General features: G+C 40.1%; 1 protein-coding gene across 3 annotated transcripts in view; it reads right to left on the bottom strand.

Moving 5' to 3' along the window:
* The window catches only part of kdm6ba (lysine (K)-specific demethylase 6B, a), a 140,884-nt gene that overhangs the window by 106,949 nt on the left and 12,535 nt on the right, over window positions 1–21,400 (bottom strand). The window contains exon 1 of one of the 3 annotated variants that reach the window (XM_077499584.1): window positions 5,774–5,991. The exons of the other annotated variants lie outside the window; for them this stretch is intronic. The gene's annotated coding sequence lies outside the window, so the exon portion shown is untranslated. Of the gene's footprint in view, window positions 1–5,773; window positions 5,992–21,400 lie in introns of those variants that run through there. 3 annotated transcript variants of the gene reach the window in all.

Raw genomic sequence — 21,400 nt, 5'->3', positions numbered from 1 at the left:
AGCCAGTTCTGTCGCGTCTTCGACAAAGTGGGAGTGAGCTTCGTCGTGTGGAGGCTGTTTTGCTCCAAGAGGTCAGATATAATGCTAAAAAAAATAAAATAAAAAAAACATCGCAAAAATCGTTTGCATATTGTGCAGGAAAACTGCTGCCGTAAAGTTTGCAGTCTAAAGACATGTGAGGATGACATAGAAGCAGTTCTTGTTGTTGGGGGTGAACAAAAGTTCCTTACTGAAAAATTACTGGGAACTCTTGATTAGATGCACTCCTTATGAAAAAAAAAAAAAAAAAAAAACAGAAGGTGGTTGGTTAATACTGAAGCGGTTGCGTATTGTTTGACCAAGATAAACAATCTGCGGTGTTTATTTTATCGTGACCGGTAATTCGCCATCTAGTTCACGTGAGTTTGTGATGCTAATCGACCGCTAAGCCAGTGCTTCTCAAATAGTGGGGCGGGCCCCCCAGGGGGGCACGAGGCACCATCAAGGGGGGTGCGTTTGACCTCGGGGAACATGCTTTTTTATTTTTTATTTATTTTATTTTTTTTTACTGTCCTAGAATAAAGTGCAATTGCACCTCCACTACATTAGGGGGCAGTGGCGCTCTCATTATTGGCAGAGTGTGCGCAGGGAGCATTCGCTCGGTGGTGTAGGGGTTTTGTTTGCACTGAGCATGCACGTTTTGCACACAGCAAAAAGAAATTTGCATAAATTATTTTATATATATATATATATATATATATATATATATATATATATATATATATATATATATATATAATATATATATATATATATATAATTTTTTTTATATATTGTGCTCCTGAGTCAATGTTGGTGATCAGTTTGAATGCATTATTATTTCTTGATTTTATTTGCCAGGCAATATTGAGAATATGTTTACAGAGAGACAGGGAGGGTATGATTTGAGGAGAATACACAATTTAAAGACAATTCACGAACAACACTGAAGACTTTTTGTATATCTGTATGTGGAGTGAAAATCTGGAACAGGTTGAGTATTGATTTACAACAATGTCCAAACATGGACCAGTTCAAAAAGAAATATAAAATCAACATTTTTGAAAAGTATAGGCAAGAGGAAGTGCTTGTCAATGAAAAGTAATATTGGTGATTGCTGTTATCATTAATATTATTGTTATTAATACTACATTATTAGTGTTGATATTGACAAGAAAAAAAAAAATATATATATATATATATATATATATCTGTGTATGTAAAAGTATGAGAATATATGTACATGATATACTATTGGGGCGGCACGGTGGAGCCAGCTGAGATAGGCACCAGCACCCCCCGCGACCCTTGTGAGGAATAAGCGGTCAAGAAAATGGATGGATGGATGGATATACTATTGAATGTGCTCATTATTAATATTATAATAACTTTTGTTATTAATAATCAAGATACATCAGCTGTATATTAGCAGGTTTTTTTTTTCTTTTATGTGTATATGTATGTAGGTATATATATGCGTATGTGTGTATATGCATGTGTATGTATATATGTATCTACTATTTATTGACACGAAGCGAGGAGGTAGGACTCAGACGCAGAGTGTAAGTTGGCCAACAAGGCTGCAGCTTTAATGAATCGAACCAAAAAACACCTCTCAAAGAGGGAAAAAAGGCAGAACAAAAAGAGCTCCAAACTGGAGATAAAACAAGGGCACTCAAAAACAGGGACAACTAAAGGCGCTCCGCTAGGGAGGAAAACAAGGGGCAAACTAAGGGCGCAAGACAAGGCAAGACATCGAACAAGGACTGTGGATCAAGGACTGTGAGGACGCTTCCATGCACTGAGATGTGACACTTCGGCACTGAGGGAATGATTCAGGTGGCTTTTATGTCCGGGTTGATTGGGAACAGGTGGTGTTAATCATGGGCGTGGACCGGTAATCAGTGAGCTGCAGGAAGGGTAAGTGACCTGGGGTGAGATGAGAGTTAGTATTTTCAAAATAAAACAGGAACCTGACTGTGAAAAATAAGAGCATGACCCGCCACTCTGGTGGCGGCGTGACATTTATTGTGTAATGGACGTTAAGGGGGTAGGACTTGATAAGTTTATACTTCTTCCTACTCCTTTTCGAACATGTGTAAATGTCTAGCTAATGACTGGATGAATTATAAAATTGTTATTTTTGGGGCTCTAATGTGTTTGTTGCTTTATCTGTCTTGTATGTTTTCCATTTTTTATATGTATTCTTATAATTACTTTGTTTTTATACGTTTGAAATTAAAAAAAAAAAAATTATATAATTTTATTTTTCCGTATCATATGGTTTGACAAAGTCAGTCAAAAAATGTTTATAGTTTAATAACGGATTTTATTTTTTAATTTCAGATGCACTTTAAATCTTTTCTGTTACAGTTAATAAAGCTATTCTTTGTTGTAAGTTGGTCCATATTTATTTCTTTTTTGTATTCCGTTTTACGTTATTAAGGATACAGCGTTATGCAGAGGTGTGCTTATAACAATTTTATAGACAAATGATCGCTGGGGGGGTGGGGGGTGGGGGCGCGAGATGTTTTCTTCTTACTGGGGGGGCATGAAAGAAAATAATTGAGAAGCACTGCGCTAAGCTAACGTGCTGTCAACGAAATGTTGTGTCCGTTGCTGTCGCACAGTGGCGTAAAAATGCATGTTTGTGTTTTTTATACCCGCTAGTAATGTCTACAAGCAAACACGGCATTTTCTCACTCCAACCAGAGACATTCACGGCAAAATAACGCTCGAGGAGGGTTGCGGCAAAAATAACCACTGCCTTAACAATGGCAGAGGAAAAACATTTTTTAATAACAATACATTTGCCTGTACAAAGCATCAATGTGCTTTAAACAGTTATGTTACAATTCACAGGGTAAACACTACCTGGCCTGTTTTGATTTCCATTTTATTCCATTACAGTTGCTATATTTGCACTTTGTTTACATTGCGATTGTGGGAAAAAAAAGGTGGCTTAAGTATTGTTGCTGCAATAAAAGTGCTATTATTCTGAAGTGCCTATTACAAATCTATTTGTTCAGTAATTATTACCAATATCGTCACTGCAAATTTCTTTGAAATATCGTGATATAATTTTTAGGCCGTCATAGGAATCAACACCTCACGTTAACTTGTTTTTGTTGTTTTTTGTTTGAATGATCTCCTTCCTCTCGCTCCCTCCTTGCACCCAAACGCTCGCCCATCTATATTGCTTGCTCTCTTTTTTGTTTGCCGCCGTCGCCATGACATCTCGCTCTGCTCTTCTGTGTGACAGTCTGCACATGGAACACACCAGTGAGAGAAAAAAAAAAGATTTTGCTGACAAAGCGGATTAAACACCACAGGCAGAGGCGCTTTTTTTTTTTTTTTTAAAGGCTGGCGAGGGCAGCCTGTGATTTACGTCTGCTAATAAGTCCTCAGCTCACTTACTTTTATGATGTCGCCATCATGATGAGTTATAGCGCACCTAATGAGGGCGGCGGCCGCGTCCTGCCAAGCGCCAATAACGTTGGCTCAAGAAAGGGCGCACAAAAAAAGCCGGGATTCAAACGGCGGCCATAAAAAAACAGAGAAGTTGAGGGAGGATGAAAATGAAAAGGAAGCGCAAGTGTACGAGTTGCTAGGACACCTGCTCCAGGCACGTGCGTGTGTCCGGCCCTGAACTTTGACCTCACCATACACTTGCTTTTATTTTCTCTCAACCATCAATCACAATTGTGAAAAAGAATAAAAATAGAAAATATAATATATAATATTAATAATATAATATAATAATATAATATAAAAAATAGAAATGTTTTGTGGGAAGTCAACCCCCAAAAAATGAATTCAACTGTTTTATCCATTTCAGAGCACCCCCGCGACCCTTGTGAGAAATAAGCGGTCAAGAAAATGGATGGATGGATGGATGGATGGATATCCATTTCAGGTCGGCGGCCATTTTGCTACTTGTTATCGACATCACATGTAAAATGACATCACACTTGTTCAGGGTAACAACCAATCACCGCTCAGATTGTGAATATCACCACCAAACTCAGAATACAGGTGAGCCGTGATAGGTCGTTGCCCGGTATGTCATTTTCAGTCGACAGCAAATGGCAAAATGGCCGCCCCCCTGATGTGGCTAAACGGCTGTATTTTGTTAGTTAACTCATATTTCACAAACACAACATTAATAGCGTGTACAACATATTATTATAAAGACATTTTTGGGCTGACGTCCCGTTTAAAACAAAGTCTACGGACTGACAACCTAACTCGTTCACTCGCCACCATTGTGACTGAACCCTCTTCACTCCTGGCTGTTTTACTGGATTTGGAATGATTTGGCAAGGTCTACAGAATATTGTGTTATATTGTTATCAAAACATGGAACCTACCAAAAGAAAGACTTGAGTCTCTTCTTTCATCTGGAAGAAAACATATATTTCCATCTGTTTCCGTTTTGCAGCAATTAGCATTAGAATATAGCTACGTTTTATCATGATTCACATTCCTGGTGAAAACACTGGCAAAAAGAGCTTGTTGCAACATGGCCCTGGTTGATCTCTTATACTCTGCTGCCACCTGCTGGCCGTTTGTGGAATACCTTCCATTTCGTCAACCGTTCTCTACAGTAGAGAGGTTGCATCAAAGCTTTTTGTCTGCTCGAGCATAAAAAAACAACAACGTATAAATCAGGGGTGGCGAGATCCGGTCCTCGAGGGCCGCATTCCTGCTGGTTTTGGATATTTCCCTTCTTCAACACAGCTGATTCATGATCAGCTCATCAGCAAGCTCTGCAGAATCCTGATAACGAGCCTGTTAATTGGAATCAGCTGCACTTCGAGTAGGGAAATCTATAAAACCTGCAGGACTCCGGCCCTCGAGGACCGCAGTTTGCCACCCCTGGTATAAATAATGCTATTTTAAATGTTTTAAGTAGGGGTGCACAATATATCGAAAAAATATCGATATCGTGATATTGGCCCATGCAATATGCAAATCACAAAGACATGCAATAAGTTTCATATGGAACTTTATGCTTTTATCTGAATTTGACAGGCTAATTTAAATGTGCACCGACATCCAATAGTTGAACATTATCGGGAGGTAATTACAATTAATTAACGGGAAATACATTGAGTTTGCTTATTTTGCTGCATGGAAAAATGTAATTCTTTCATTAGATAATAAAAATGTCATTTCTTTGAGTACATGTTAAATATCGCAATATTGATATCGCTTTACTCAGCAACGGTATCACATATCGCATGATTTTCCAAAATTGTGCAGCCCTAGTTTTAAGTGTCTCAAAGACGTATGTTTACGTTTTTGTTTTTTGTTTTTTGATGCTAGAGCACACAGAAGGCTTTGATGCAGCCTCTCAACTGCAAAGAACGGTTGAAGCAATGGTCATTATTACACAAACGGCCAGCAGGTGGCAGCAGAGTATAAGAGATCAACCAGGGCCATGTTGAAAACAAGCTCAATTAGTCACATTTCTAAATAGATTTGCCGGCTCACTACTTTCTCCTCGTCACATATCACGTGACCACCATAACTCTCCAGCGCATAAATTTCCCACTATTTTATTGTGAATGAAAATGTTTTAAAACTGTTCTTTGTTGTAAATATTTTCAAGTAATTCGCATTAATAATAGTATATATTGATGCATCGTTTTGATTTTCCCGACCAAAATACTGTGGAAAGGTACCAGATGGATTGCCAGGTTAGTACTCACTCAGGAGGTTTTTTTGTGACACTTTGTGACATATTTCTCACCTTTTAACGAAAACGCTCGTCGAAAATCAAGCTCTCCACATTCATTTGTTATGGGATGTTTGCCCTCCGGGGGGTGCGGTGGGAGCTAAGCGGTGACGTCAGCTGGAAGGGTCGACTGCAGCCTTTTTGCAATTTAAAAAAATTGCAATCTACTCCATGGCAATGTTGATTTCAATTTGATGAATTGTTCATCCCTATATGAAACAACGCACTGCATTGCAAAAAAAAACATCCGAAAGAAAAAAAGTCCAACACACCCAAATGTGCACATCTGGCTCCTCTTACACAACTGTATGAATGTGGCATTGTGCGTGCGCGGGTTTCTGCCGCCTGTCAGACACACAAACACAAACCACATGCAGCTGCGCGGCGTCGGCCGCACTCGCACGTGACGCGCAAACACACACGCAGGCGCCGTAGCAAGAGAAGAAAACACGGCTGGACGGACGGACGGACTGTGGCAATCCTCAAGCGAGCAAGAAATGAAGGGGAAAAAAAGGGGCAAGTGAGGTCGCAGCTGCGTTTGAAGTTGCCTCCCTTCTCGGCCACGTGCAAACTTTTTCACTCATTTGCTCCCAAAAACGTACAAATATGTTCTACTTTAAATGTTTTAAGTGTGCCAAAGATGTATTTATACATTTTTTTTTATGCTAGAGCATACAGAAGGCTTTGATTAGCCTCTCAATTGCAAAGAATGGTTTAAGAAATGCTAGTTATTTACTCAAATGGCCAGCAGTTGGAAGCAGAGTATAAGAGATCAACCAGGGCCATGTTGAAAAAAAGCTCAATTACTCTCAATTCTAACTAGATTTGTGAATGATGATGAAACATGAATGCTATAATATTATATATTATATGCTAATTGCTTCAAAACAGATACAGATAGAAATATACTTTCCTATGCTTCCCATTTGAGCAAATTTTTTGTTGCTTCTGCCATCTAGAGTAAGGACATTGAATTGTTCTGCCTGGCATCCATCAATGAGCAAAACGACATCGTCTGATATCAACCAATGATCGTTTTCGTGGCACTTAACGCATTTGCTCCCAAAACCGTATAAAAACATTCTATTTTAAATATTGCCATGGTCCCAAAAATGTATTTGTTTTTTTTTTTAGGTTTTTTTTTAATGCTAGAGCATACAGAAGGCTTTGATGCAGCTTCTGACCTGAAGAGATCGCTTAAAGCAATGGTGGTTATTACAAAAAACGTCCAGCAAGTGGCAGCAGAATATAAAAGTTTTCACCAGGAATGTGAATAATGATGAAACTTAGCTATATTCTAATTTCTAAGGCTAATTGCTGCAAAACAGAAACAGATACAAATGTACTTTTTTTTCCCTGATAAAAGAAGAGACTTTCATCTTTCTTTTGTTTTGATAGCAATAGAAGACAATATTCTGTGGGCCTTGTAAAATGCAGTCAAACAGCTGCAACGGATTGCTTCTGTGAAAATGGCTGGGAATGAATGAGTTCACATCAAAACACTTTTTTTTTTTAAGTGGAGCAGAGGGGGACCCTCTTGGAACCCTCTCACCGTTCATCACATTCATCTTACTACCCCCCCCCCCCCTTAAACCCCTCCCCCCACTCCAGCTCTCTGATCTGGCGGAGCGTCCTGCAGATAAAAGTCAGATTGGATGCACTGACGCCAAACACACGCAGGTCAGCATGCCCTTGAGGGTGGGACGGAGGGAAAAGATAAGGGCGATAATCAACCTCCCCCTCTTATCTGCCCGGTTCGTGTCAATAGAAAAACAGATTCACATTTGGATTCTTCAAGGACCATTATGACGCCGAGTGATCACGCATCACACTTTGGGGTGATCTTCAGACGGAATTGGAGCCTCAGTCAAGGTAGAGCCGATTACGAACACGTCGAAGAAGTTAGCGGCTTCTTCTAGAACCAACTAGAACAGGGTTCACCAATTCCGGTCCTGCAGGTTTTTTGATGTTTCCGCCTAGCAACACACCTGATACGATAAGATCAGGATCGTTATTAGTAGGAGTGTTGACAATGTATCGAAGTTGAGTATGCAGCCACTATCATGGCTCCTTATTGAGCAATTCCTTGGCGGGCCACTAGGGGGAGCGCCTCATAAGAGTGGCGGGGAAATGGACGCAAGTCTTCAGGTGAAGAAGATTCACTTTTACTTGTGGAAGACATTTATCTGTCCAGCCAACTGATTTGTGTTTCTATGAAAAATGTGGATTATATCTTCAATTTTAACATTTGAAAACATTTATGTTTCAACATTTTGAAGCACACAATTTCTGAGGAATATTAACATTGATTTAATTGAATTTAATATTTAATTTAATTAGTTCATTTCATTTATTTATTTACTTTTGTTAACTCATTTGCTCCCAATAACTTATAAATATGTTTTTTGTTTGTTTGTTTTCTTAATGTTTTAAGTGTCCCATAGACGTATTAATACGTTTTTTTGTTTTTGTTTTATGGTAGACCATACAGAAGGCTTTGATGCAGCCTCTCAACTGCAGAGAATGGTTGAAGATATGGAAGTTATTACACAACCGGCCAGCAGGTGGCATCAGAGTATAAGAGATCAACCAGAGCCATGTTGAAAAAATTACTCACAATTCTAAATAGACTTGTGAAAATTGATGAAACTTAGCTATATTCTAATGCTAATTGCTGCAAAACGGAAACAGACAGAAAAATACTTTTTTTTTTCCTGATGAAAAATAGACTCTACAAAATTCTGTGGGCCTTGCAAAATCAGTCAAAATATAGTAAAAAAGCCGGGAGCGAACGGGATTGCTTCTGTGAAAATGGCGGCGAGCGAATCCATCCATCCATCTTCTTGACCGCTTATTCCTCACAAGGGTTGCAGGGGGTGCTGGAGCCTATCTCAGCTGGCTCTGGGCAGTAGGCGGGGTACACCCTGGACAGGTTGCCAGCCAATCGCAGCGAGCAAATGAGTCAAACAAAAAAAAAATAGTGTCACAGTTTATAAAATGAAACAATTGACTATGTAACCGACATGTTGCATGACAATACCGTTTAAGAAAGACAAATGTGTTCATAGAAAGTGGTCTCTGTTAAGAAGACATTTGTATTTGTATAATAAAAAAATAAAAAAAACACTAAAGTACTCACTGTGAAGTAGACAGCATTTTGAATATTGTGTTTCAGTGATTGTACAAAAAGAAACTATTTTCTCATTGAAAAAACATCAGATTATGTCTTGAGTCATTTTATTGTAGATTACCGTGACTTTATGACCTGAGCAATATATCGATAATCGCGGTATCGTCATATGGTGAGATCATCGTTATCGTGAGCCTTGTGTCGCATATCATATCGTAAGGTACCCACAGGTTCCCTCCCCTCGTTATTAGGCATGCTGATGAGCTGATTATATGAATCAGGTGTGCTAGCAGGTGGAAACATCTAAAACACGGCAGGACTCCGGACCTCGAGGACCGGAATAGGTGAATGGGAATGTATTTAACATGAGTTGTGAGTGTGATTCTGAACACAGCCACATCTACAGTTAGAAGAGGGTGTGCACAATTGTGCAACCTCATTTCCCCAACCCCCCATTTCAATTGTACATTAAAGGTCATGATGGCGGAAAACAATTTGAAATGATTTATCTACAGGTATCATTTGCACAGGGGTGTGTAGACTTTTGATATCTACCACAAAAGGACGTGGGTGGCGCAAACGAATTACGATGATGATGGGTGGCTCGGCCACACGCACGTTGGCGTGCCTTTGTGGGTTTGACAGGCAGGTTGATGTGACGGGGGGGCGGGGCCACACACGGCGACGGGATGATGGACACATGGAACACACATGCTTGCAAAGAATGTGAATGTAAAGTGTCGATGTGTTCATTCGAAACAAATGGCGATTCCAATATGTTGGATTAAAAAAAAAAAATCTGATAAACGATCATTTGGCAGATTAAATAAAAAAAACAACATGTTTTTCCAATAGAATTATTTGGTCCCTTATCACAATCATGAATGATGTACATGGCAAAATGTATGATACCATTTAATAAGTGGGTTGGAAAATGGTGTCATCAAAAATTCTAAATTCAATTTTGCAGAGGTAATAATAATTAATTCATAAAAAATAAACATGCTGTCATCACTTAAGTGTTATGCAAACGTTGACCAGCTTGGATGAGATGAAAATGTTTTCATCATTCTAATTCAATTGTAAATATAAATGACAAAATTATTCGGAATCGTCATAAATTGCAATAAGTCATCTCTTTCATAAATGTAAGAAAATACTTTTAAATTCGGGTGAACAGTACGTATGAAGAAAACAGTAAGATACAAAAAAAAAAAAATTGGCCTTTAAAATTTTATTTTCTTGTTAATTTATGTAGGGAAAAAATAATATTCATGATTTTATGAATCGATATTGTGCTCAAAAAGGAAAATTGATTTGACGTCGATTATTCGATTGTTTTTAAACCCAGCCCTAATTAACATATTTGTTATCAAAGTCTGCACTACTTTTGGTCAAGAAAAAAAAAAAAAAAAACACATTTGTAATTAAAACATAATAATAATAATAAAAAAATAAAAATAACAAAATAAAAATAAATAAATTACAAAAAACAAAAAAAAAAACATCTCATTCATGGCTTGCCTGGATCAATAAAGCTTCATTCAATTTGCAAAATAATGTGTCGATGTCTTCAGGTGAATAAAGACGTGCGGTGTTGCCAATAATAAAAGAGAGCAAGCGACTGCCTCGGATGACGAAAGAGGCAAGCGATAAAAACGACAGAGTGGAGCGTCTGGCCCGGTCCCAGCTTTGTCTGCACTCTCGGGGGAGGTATAGGCTGGCAAAGGCGAGCGTGGCCGTCTGTCCTGGCCAGACGCCAAGTGGCACCCCGCGCTGCTGACCAACCCCACCCCCCTGGGAAAAGCCCGAGAGCACCGACGTAGAGGAGCGCTGGAGTCGAGGATCACAAACTCGGATCGGGGAGGAAGAACCGAGCGGTGTCCGGCTCGGGCCAAGGTTGAGACCATCCAAACACAATTTTCCACACCGAGATAAGATAATGTTCGGATGTTGTCGCCATGGCAACGTTGCTTTCCCATTGCATCGATGCGAAGACACACCTGCAGGATGGACACGATTTACCTGCGCACTCATCATCACCTCAGCTCATGTTAGAGCCAAGCCTTTCCTGTCTGAGCAGGTATCAGTTTACCTGTGGCTCCAGATTTCCACTCGTATCCCTCACCTGAACCCCCCACCCCCTGTCGAGGTCACGCACATGCCCGACCCTGGCCCTCCCCGTCACAAAGTAGCCTTTTATTGATGAGGTCACTGGTTGAGAGGTCAGAGAGAAAGAGATGCTAAAAATTAAGGCGCTAAAATGAGTGCTTTTCAAACTATGAAAGTTGCTAAATATAGCAACAAAAAACACTTTTAAAAACTAGCTTCCTCTGTTTGTAGCCATGCTGCTAGCGGACAACGGATGACGACAGCTGACGAAGTATTTTGTTATGTTCCCTTCCATGAAAGGCTAAAAAGTCCAAACACATTGAGTAATATTGTGCTTGTGTACTATAAATTAATTATAAAAAAATCCACGGTTTTGTCAATCTCTGGGGGGGGCATTTTGTCTTGTACTCCCCACTTGCTGCTGACTGAAGATGGCTTTGCGAATGTCACATGACCACGGTGAGACTGAGATGGTCGTTACATGATCCCTTATGCTGCATTTGAGTCAGAAGTCGGATATATCAGAGTTTTCCCAGTTTTGAACTGAAAGCGTTCGAGACGAATGTAAATAACCAAAATGGCAGAGGGAGGTAAATTGTTTTTTTATTTTGGTTTTTAAAACTCATTTTTGACCTCCAGCAAACTTAACTTCTCGCAATTTTGCTTCATTTATTGTTTTAAGCTTATTTCATAAGCATTCCATACAATTAAAGAGTATGATTTCATTCCGGGAGATAGCGGCATACTGTCACGTATGTTGCATTATGTCAAGTTATGTTGAATATTTATGAATGAAGAAAGCTACATAGTTTTATACTCGAGTAAATTGTGTTTTGCCATTCACCGCTGTGTTTTCGAAAAAGTTGCCATTGTAGAGTGAAGTCGGGGTCCTTTCTATGCTGAATTCGAGGATGATCGGAAGTCGGACTTTTTTTAGTTCAAATCAGGAAGTGTGCACGGGAACGCCCCCTTCAACTCGGAAATTGCACTTGTGAAGTCGGAAAAAAACTTCACCGACGGAGTACTTGTGACGTCACTGAATGGTAAACCAAAATTTACTTGAGTATAAAATTAGATAGATTTCTTCATTCATAAATATTTGACATAACTTGACGTTACCCAATGTATGTGACGGTATGCTGCTATCTCCCTGCATGGAATTATCCGGTCAACTACTGAGCCGTATGGAATGCTTATGAATAAATGTATTAAAATTGCAAAAAGGTAAGTTTGCTGGAGGTCAAAAATGAGTTTTAAGAACCAAAATAGAAAAAACAATTACCATTATCCGCCATTTTGGTTGTTTACTTTCGCCTCAAATGTTTTCAGGTCAGAACTGGGGGGAAAAACAACTCGGATATATCTGACTTCCGACCGTCCTTGAATGCAGCATAAAGCACGCTGATGACATTTTCAGTCGACAGCAAGTGACAAAATGGCCGCCCCCGGACATCAATAAAAATGTGTGGATTTCTCTGGCTAATTCATGTCACTTGGATTCTGAAGGTAAGAAATGGCAAAAAGTTGGTCGGTGGGGACAAGTTGAGGCACCTCACACTTGAAACGAGTATCTTATCTTACAACTGAAGCATCGCAACAAGCAAGACCACTGAGCGCGACAAACTGCTAAGACGGCGAGCAACGTGTCTGGGGAAAATGGCAAACACGAACTTTGTTCCCCAGAAGGAAGCCGTTTCTTCTATTTCTGAGACGAGAGCCAAACGTGCGACTTTCTATTTTTATACTTGCTCGCCAACACGCTTGCTTGCCAGCTGCACACTTGGAAACTTCCTCACAGTGCGTGCGTGCGTGTAACATTTTTCCATTCTTATATTTGTAGAGGACGACATGCGCATGTAATAGACGTCACCATGTTGTGACTAGTTTTGGCATTTCCAACAGGAAGTTAAAAAACACACAACTAAAAACACTTAAAAACACACAACTACAGTACACATTAAAAAAAGAAAAAAATACAAATACATTTCATCCAGATTCGAGATACAGTTTTCCCTCGTTTATCGTGGGTGTTATGTTCCAAAATCTACCCGCGATAATGGAAATCCGCGCTAATTAAAATAATAATAATAATAATAATAATAATAATAATAATAATAATAATAATAATAATAATAATAATAATAATAATCCCGTTAATTATATATATTTTTTCGTTTATTATATGTTTTTTCGTTTTGGAATGATTTTTTACATTATTATAAATGCTTTTTCATTCATATGTTCTTTTTTCATTTGTTTCCATTAAAAGTATGTTTTTGTTTTTTGTTACTGTATACATTTTTTTCATTTATTATAATTTTTTTCATTTTGGTATGATTTTTAGTTCATTTTTATTTTTCATTCATCAATTATGATTTTTTTTCCAGTATTTTTTTTTTTTTTTTTTCAAATTAAAAGTATGTATTTTTTCATTTATCATGTTTTTTCGTTTTGGTCTGATTTTTAGTTTATTATTAATGCTTTTTCATTCGTCATTTATGTTTTTTTCTCATTTTTCTCAAGTGTTTTTAATTGACATACAGCACAGTATATATATTTTCTATCTCCGTAATGCAATGTTGTGCAGCGACAGGACAGACACCGTTGGAAAGGTCTCGTTGAGACGAATCTGCAGGTATTTCCCCAGTCAGACGTAAGGTTCGAGAGATACAACCAAGAAAATAAACAAACCAAAAAGCATGTAAAAAAAAAAAAAAAAAAAAAAAAAAAACTACACTGTAAAAACAATGCGAAGCAGTGAGGCTGCGAAAGATGAACCCACGATAAATGGTTAGATTTGAGTTTTTACTATACACGAGGTTAACCCCCCACCCCCCCACAAACGCCCTCACCCCCCACATCCTGTTCTCCTAACAGCTAATATGCAGGATTATTAATGAATGAATGGTGTGTGAGTGGTGCTGGCGTGTGGACTTTTGATTCACAAGCAAGGAAGGCGCACTTAAAGTCATCCCCCTCGGCGACGGCGGCGGATCCAATTCCACGCACAAAAGGCGGGGAGGCGGAAAAGAGAAGACGAGTGATGACAGCGGAAGGAGAGAAGAAATGTGGCTGAGTGTGTGAGAGAGAGAGAAAGAGAGAGAATGCAAGAGAGCTGAACAAAGAGAGGATGAGAGCCAGGAAACAGGAAGTGTGCTGGGAGGAAATGGAAAAATGTGTTGAGAGAGCAGATGCTTTTGTTGGGGTGACGTACAACATTCCTGCTGGGATGATGATGATGATGATGATGATCCGGATGCACGGGCAGGCTGCTCGCGACTCTTCTACTGTAAAAATAACCGTCTAAGAAACATTTACAGCTACTAAAATACAACACAGGCTTTTACTTTGACAGTCCCTGAGAACAGAAAACAATAATGTACATGTTTGAACTGCAAAAATAGGTTTCGAGTCTTGTTTGGCTGAATATCTCCCACTGAGTTGTACGGGGACTTTTTCCACACCACAACAACGAGGCACTCTAAAGCAGCCACAGCAGCGAGTGTGAACCCCTTTGTCCATACTGTGGCTGTAAGTCAGACTTTTTGTTTTGTCCCATCACTCTCCTGCCTTTCTCTCCATTACATACGTACACTTGTGGCAGACAACGAGGCACTCGGAAGCATCCAGTGTTATGTTCTAAGGTTGGATCCCAAAGTGCAGACACAAATAAGATTTTAACTATTTATTCACATCGAGAGGCGTGGAACAAACTTGACTAGACGAGAAACAACGAGAGCTGCACAGAGGAACAGAGGTAATAATCCGACAAAAAACGCACACTTCTCAGACAGCTTATATAGACAGTGAATCGATCTGATTGGTTGTGGCTATACATGTGGATAACAAGACTGACATGGAATTGTCTGATTGGCTGTTGACTGGATAAAGAGCTTAAAGATTCCTGACATCACATAGCTTCTGACACCACATAGCGTAGTACCAGTTGAAACTAGATGCCGATTACATCAGTTCAAAACAGACACTTGACCTCACGGTCATGACCCAAACATAACCCTTGCATGACCCTGGTCATGACAGTAAACATAACCCTTACATGACCCTAGTCACAGTAAGCATAAACCTTGCATATGACCCAAACATAACCCTGGCATGACCCAGTCATGACATCCACGACAGCCTGAAGCCCCCACTCCACATAACAACTGTCAAGTAAGACTTTTTTTTAAACACCACACCTCGTTTTTCCGCCTTTCTCTGCATGACATGCACACACACTGCCAACAATGAGGCGCTCTAAAGTGGCCACTATAAGTGGTACTATGGAATTATGATTGTACTGTGGGGCAAGGGGCAACTCACAACTCACTTACTTGCATAATAGTCAGCTTAGCAACTACTACAAGCCCCATTAAAAAAATAAAAAATAAATCGATCTATCGATATCAAATCGATATCCCTTTCATAGCCCAACATGGATTCATAAAGTCATGAATCAATACTTTTAAACATGGCTACCAAATGCAAATGTGCCCTTTTGTTATTCAGATTACCCCAAGAGGAGCTCGGTGTTTTTGCCACATTATTTACACAGCGGCTGTAATTGATTTCAATTATCATTTATTGTTTTGATCATGTGTAGGAATAATGGTAAATATAAGTTATCAAACATTTGCTGCAATGAAGAATTGCTTATGCTTGCAATGAAGATGCTTTGCTCTGCTCCACACTGACATAGCCTAGCTATATGTTATCTTAGCAGAAGATGACTCAAGAAGCAGAAAGCAAGGCTGACACTTGCACGATTTTGTGGCACAAATTTGCACGACTTGAGTCGTGCCAGTGTGCGAACTAGTCGTAAAGTGGCGTGAAGTGTGTGTAAACCCGTCGTGACTGCGTGCCACGTCGGGGCAAAAATTTTGAAATGTTTAGCATTTTGAAATGTTCAAAATTGTTGTCACGACAAAATTTCGCGACCAGGTCGTGAACTATGCGCAAACTGTTCGTGAACTCGTCGGGACGATGCGGGAAGGATGCGCACCAATGTGCGCCAGTGCGTGGCAGTGCGCGCCATGCCACAACTGTCATGAAGTGCCACGAATAGGTCAGCTAAGTCGGCACGACACCGTCCGAATTGCGCGAACTCGTGCAAATGCGGGAAGTGCGTAAACTATGCGCAAACTATGCACAAACTCGTCGTGCCAGTTCGTGTCAATGTGTGACACGAATGGTCACGCATTCGTGAGCTTGTCGTGAACTATGCGTGAACAGTGCGGAAACAGTGTGGGAACCTCCCAGTTCGTGCCCCAAAATGGCATGACTTGCCACCACAAGATCGTGGCCAAAAGTCATGCATGTGTCAGCCTTGCATCACACAGCAGAATGGTTAGAGCCAGTCTGCGGAGGCCGCCTGTTTTCTGTTAAAAAATGATTGCAACTTGACCACATGTGTACTCACATGCACACACACATAGACAAACAAGTGCACTGTGTTCCAACTATGTTCTGCATTTGCATTATTAGGGTTGGAACTAGGGGTGTGGAAACCAAATAAAAGGAGAGGAATCTTCAGAGTGTATCAGTCAGTTCCTCTCCTCTCTCCTCGCGAGCTTTGAACTGTCTTCTCTCCTTTTTTGTTGTGTTTAAAAAATGTCAAACAAGTAAACCTGACATCACGTCATGTTCAATAAAACATACAATTGGTACTGCATGAAATCCTTAACTGAATCAAAAGTGAATTTGATTGTGGAAAGCTGAATCGATTACCCAGCCCTCCCAACAAGTGACCAATCATGCTGCGATTCTCTGACCAACAAACTTTTTTTTCCCCCTCTGCTTTGTCTCACTGTAACTATTTTCAGTGTTGAAATGATGAACGCCGTTAAGCCCAAAGTGCTATTCATATAAATAATTACACGGCAGGCAGACAGCGATCGCAGCTGCGGAGATTTCCATTTATGATGTCACTAAAAGTTTCAAGGCAGGGTTCAGCAGGGGTATGGAACACATGGAGGTGTGAAATCAATGGGGAGGTTACCAGCCTGGCTGCGGGGTACCTCAAAGGGGGCGGAGGCTTGTGGGGGGGGCTCCGACATTCACACGCACGGGAGGCAAACAAAGAAAACACACGTATCCACAAACACACACACAGCAGCTTGTCGAGAGGCAGCACAACACGGCATTAAATATTCAGTGAGTTTTTCCAGCATGTGCTCTTTCCCCTTTCACACGTGTAGAAGTGTTTAAAAAAAAAAGGAGAGGGATGGGAAGACAGTGAGGAGGAGTCAATATGAGGCCACAGCAGCACAAGAGAGTGAGCTTGAAAATTACTGGGGGGGGCGAGAAGTGAGAGTGAGAGAGAGAGAGAGAGAGAGAGAGAGAGAGAGAGAGAGAGAGAGAGAGAGAGAGAGAGAGAGAGAGAGAGAGAGAGAGAAAACCCAGCTGACTGTGATCCAAGCCACTCCCCTTAGCAACAGCCCAAGCTCAGCCTGCATCCTATTGGCCCAATGTCAGCATGCATCACAATCCCATGCATGGCGACCCAGCCAATGGGGGTAGGGGCCACCTTACAACTCTGCATTTTTGGATTACGTCGGCATGGCAACACAAGCTTGCACTTGGCCCTGAATGTGGAGCGCTCCAAAAGTTGAGGAAACTGGCAACAAGAAAAAAAAATTAAAGGACTTTGCAATTTGCAAAAATAATAATAATAATAATTATTATTATTATTATTACTATTTTAAATTTTTAATATTTGTTTATTGAACTGTTTGCAAAATGACTGACCGGTTACTTGGGGTGTTAAAAAAAAATAAAAAATTGAATATATCGCGATATTGAATGGAAATATTCAACAAAATGTCTTACTTAGCATTACGGTTCACACGTTAATCATGGCAGAATGTTATATTAACGGAACATTAAACCTTACAGGAACACAAAACTAACTAGAGCTGCGAGCAGCTATAAAGGGCCCTCGCAACCCGTGCCACGTTGGGGTATTTGCACGTCGGGGTACTGGCACGTTAGGGTACTGTTTCATAAGAAACCGTCTAAATTGTCAATGTTTTTGCCATGCTTTTTGTGTTTGTTCACATTGCTATGGAATACTTTGTGTAGGTATTAGGCTGATAGCTATGCCTCCCAATATTCACACATCAAGCTAAATCATATAAAAAGCATTTTTCTTTGCAAACAATGCATCGCTACAGCAAAGGCGTGCGACAAAATAAAAAAATTCAATAACTTTTCATCTTAAATAATATATCTTAAGATGAACCGCGCCAAAGAATATATGACGCCTATAAAAGGCCCCAAAAATGGCTACAAATACCAAAGTTAATCAAAATGGCAGACTTCCTGTTTGGTTTAGCATATGGCTTTAGAAACTTTTTTGTAAGTCTTAGGCTGATAGGTATCCAAATTTATTCACATCTAGCTGAATCATACATTTCCAAAAGCTTCATAAAAATGTCTAGATGGTGCTATTGAGACATTTATTGAAAATTGCAGAAAAACTCTCTAAAATATTCATTTTTATGGCAAGTTTGATGTGTGTGCAAAGTTTCATGAGTTTTCGCAAGTTTAGACAAAAAAAAGCAGCATTTTACTTGGCAAACAATGCACCGCTATGGCAACGGCGTGCGACAAAATAAAACACTTTCGATAACTTTCTATCTTAAACATCTTAAGATGAAACACACCAAGTTTGAAGACATTCGGATAAATTTTGTAAGAGGAGTTTGTTAAAATATGACCCCTCAAAAAGGCCACAAAAAATGGCTACAAATCCCAACGTAAATCAAAATGGCGGACTTCCTGTTTGGTTTAGCATATGGTTCCAAGAGACTTTTTTGTACATTGTGGGCTCTTATGTATGCCTTCAAAATATCATAGCACTACGTGAAACGTACAACCCGGAATGCTTTGTAAAAGAGGAGTTTTTTAGCTCAAAATGTGATGCCCGGCCCCTGGGGGACTTCCTGTTAGGTTTAGCACATGGCACCAAGAGACTTTTTTGAACATCGTGGGCTGTTACATATGTCTACAAATTTTCGTAGCTCTAGCTGCTTCGTACAACTGGGAATGCTTCATTAAGAAGGATTTTTTTTCCTTTGCAAATAGTGCATGCCACGACAACAGCGTGCGATGAAATAAAAAACTTTCAATAACTTTTCATCTTCAACATCTTAAGATGAATCACATCAAGTTTGAAGATGATCAGATAAACTCTGTAGGAGGAGTTCATTAAAATAAGACCCCTGTGAAATGGCCAAAACAATGGCAACACATTCCAAAGTAAATCAAAATGGCGGACGTCCTGTTAGGTTTAGCATATGGTTCAAAAAGAGTTTTTTGTACCTCGAGGGCTGTTACATACCTCTTCAAATTTTGGTAATTCTAGGTGAAACGTACAGCCGGGCATGCTTTGGTAAAGAGGAGTTTTTTAGCTTAAAATGTGATGCCCGGCCCCTGGGGTTGTTGTTCTGTTGGGTTTAGCACAGGGCACCAAGAGACTTTTTTGTACATCTTGGGCTGTTACATATATCTACAAATTTCCGTAGCTCTAGCTGCTTCGTACAACTGGGAATGCTTCTTTAAGAAGGATTTTTTCCCTTTGCAAACAGTGCATGCCGCGACAACAGCGTGCGACGAAATAAAAAGCTTTCAATAACTTTTGATCTTCAACATCTTAAGATGAATCACACCAAGTTTGAAGATGATTGGATAAACTCTGTAGGAGGAGTTCGTTAAAATAAGACCCCTATGAAATGGCCAAAAAATGGCAACACGTTCCAAAGTAAATCAAAATGGTGGACTTCCTGTTAGGTTTAGCATATGGTTCAAAAACAGTTTTTTGTAGGTCATAGTAAGTTACATATGTGTACCAATTTTCGTAGCTCTAGATTAAACGTACAACCGGCAATGCTTCGTTAAGTAAGAATTTTTAAACTCTAAATTTGATGCCCCGCCGCCGTCATATAGTATGTCAAAAACTTTAGATTTTTTTTACCATGATGTTATCCCAGGTGTCGAGATGGTACAGCCCAAGTTTGAAGTCAATCGGGTTAACCGTGTAGGAGAAGCGGGCAAAAGTATGACCCCTGTAAATGTGCAAAAATGGGCCAAAATTGGACATTTAAATACTCATACCTCACTTCCTGTCTATTTTAGGGTACACATATCAAAGAGGTTTTTGTTCATCTGGATGTGCCACACAATTTTCATAGCCGTAGGACAATCATAGCGGGACAGGGATCCGTTTAACCTATGTAGGTGGCGCTCCAGAGCCATTTTTCTGTTATCATGTATGGTGTCTTTAAAATATCAAATTTTTCGCCAGGCCTGATGTGTGTGTAAAGTTTGGTGAGTTTTCGTTCACGTTTAGTGTCTGAAAAATGCGATTGTTGGCGGAGAAGAAAAATAATAATAAGAATTCCTACAAAAACAATAGGGCCTCGCAGCGGCACCGCCGCCGGTGCCGCCGCTGCTCGGGCCCTAACAAGCTAGCCTGTGAAATGGTTCATTTCAACTCCTCCTTGAAAAAATGCCAATTTATGTTGCGCAATTATGATTTTATAGCACTTTCTATGCATATTTTTGAATTAAATACTGTATCGGAATTTTGGACAGTCACGTGATCATCGCATGCGTAAAATACACATTGCATGAATGACAAGAAAGAACTCACGAGGAATGACGGCATCCCACGGCAGACATCAAAGGTGGAATTTTCGCCGTTACAAGAAGCACTTCTTCAAAAGCAGTACAGCCAAACATTTGTTTCCAACCGAAAGCCGGAGAAAACTGGCACATCCAGCCGTCGGAGAGTCCAAGTGGCCGGTAAACATCAGGGTGACTTACTCGTACTCTGCTAGGCTAAGCTACATGCCGTGTGCTAAGCACGCTTTAGCCCACATTCGGAGAGGCTGTAGTGATGGGAACATAATTCACCCATGTAACGTTGGGACGAAGGGGGAGTTCCTGGTGGGAGGAGTTGGCTAGGATGAAAGGATGAAAGGATGAAAGGATGAAAGGATAAAAGGATAAAAGGACGAAATGTTAGTTGGTCTGTGAGCCTCGCGCAGAGTGAGTTGTTGTTGCTGTTAACTCATTCACTGCCATTGACGGAAAAAGACGTCAAATGATGTATTTTTTTTGCTGGTCTGGCAATGAATGTGTTAAACACTGAGAAGCTGATGTCAATAAAACGCCAGTCTTTGGCTCCGGGCTTCAACACTCCGCCTCCGACTCCCGTCACTACTCGCTACATTGGTGACCCCAACATGCCTCGTTGAGGCTGATAATGTGATCGAATTGAGCGACATGGCGAACTCCGCTGCTCTCAAGTTACCAGAGTTTTGGGAGTCGGCCGCGGCGACGTGGTTTGTACAAGCTGAAGCTCAGTTTGCCATCCGAGGAATTACGGACGATTCCAC

The sequence above is a fragment of the Festucalex cinctus genome, chromosome 16, assembly GCF_051991245.1.
Source record: "Festucalex cinctus isolate MCC-2025b chromosome 16, RoL_Fcin_1.0, whole genome shotgun sequence".
In the NCBI taxonomy this organism is placed as follows: Eukaryota; Metazoa; Chordata; class Actinopteri; order Syngnathiformes; family Syngnathidae; genus Festucalex; species Festucalex cinctus.
This window is presented reverse-complemented; position numbering and strand designations above follow the sequence as displayed.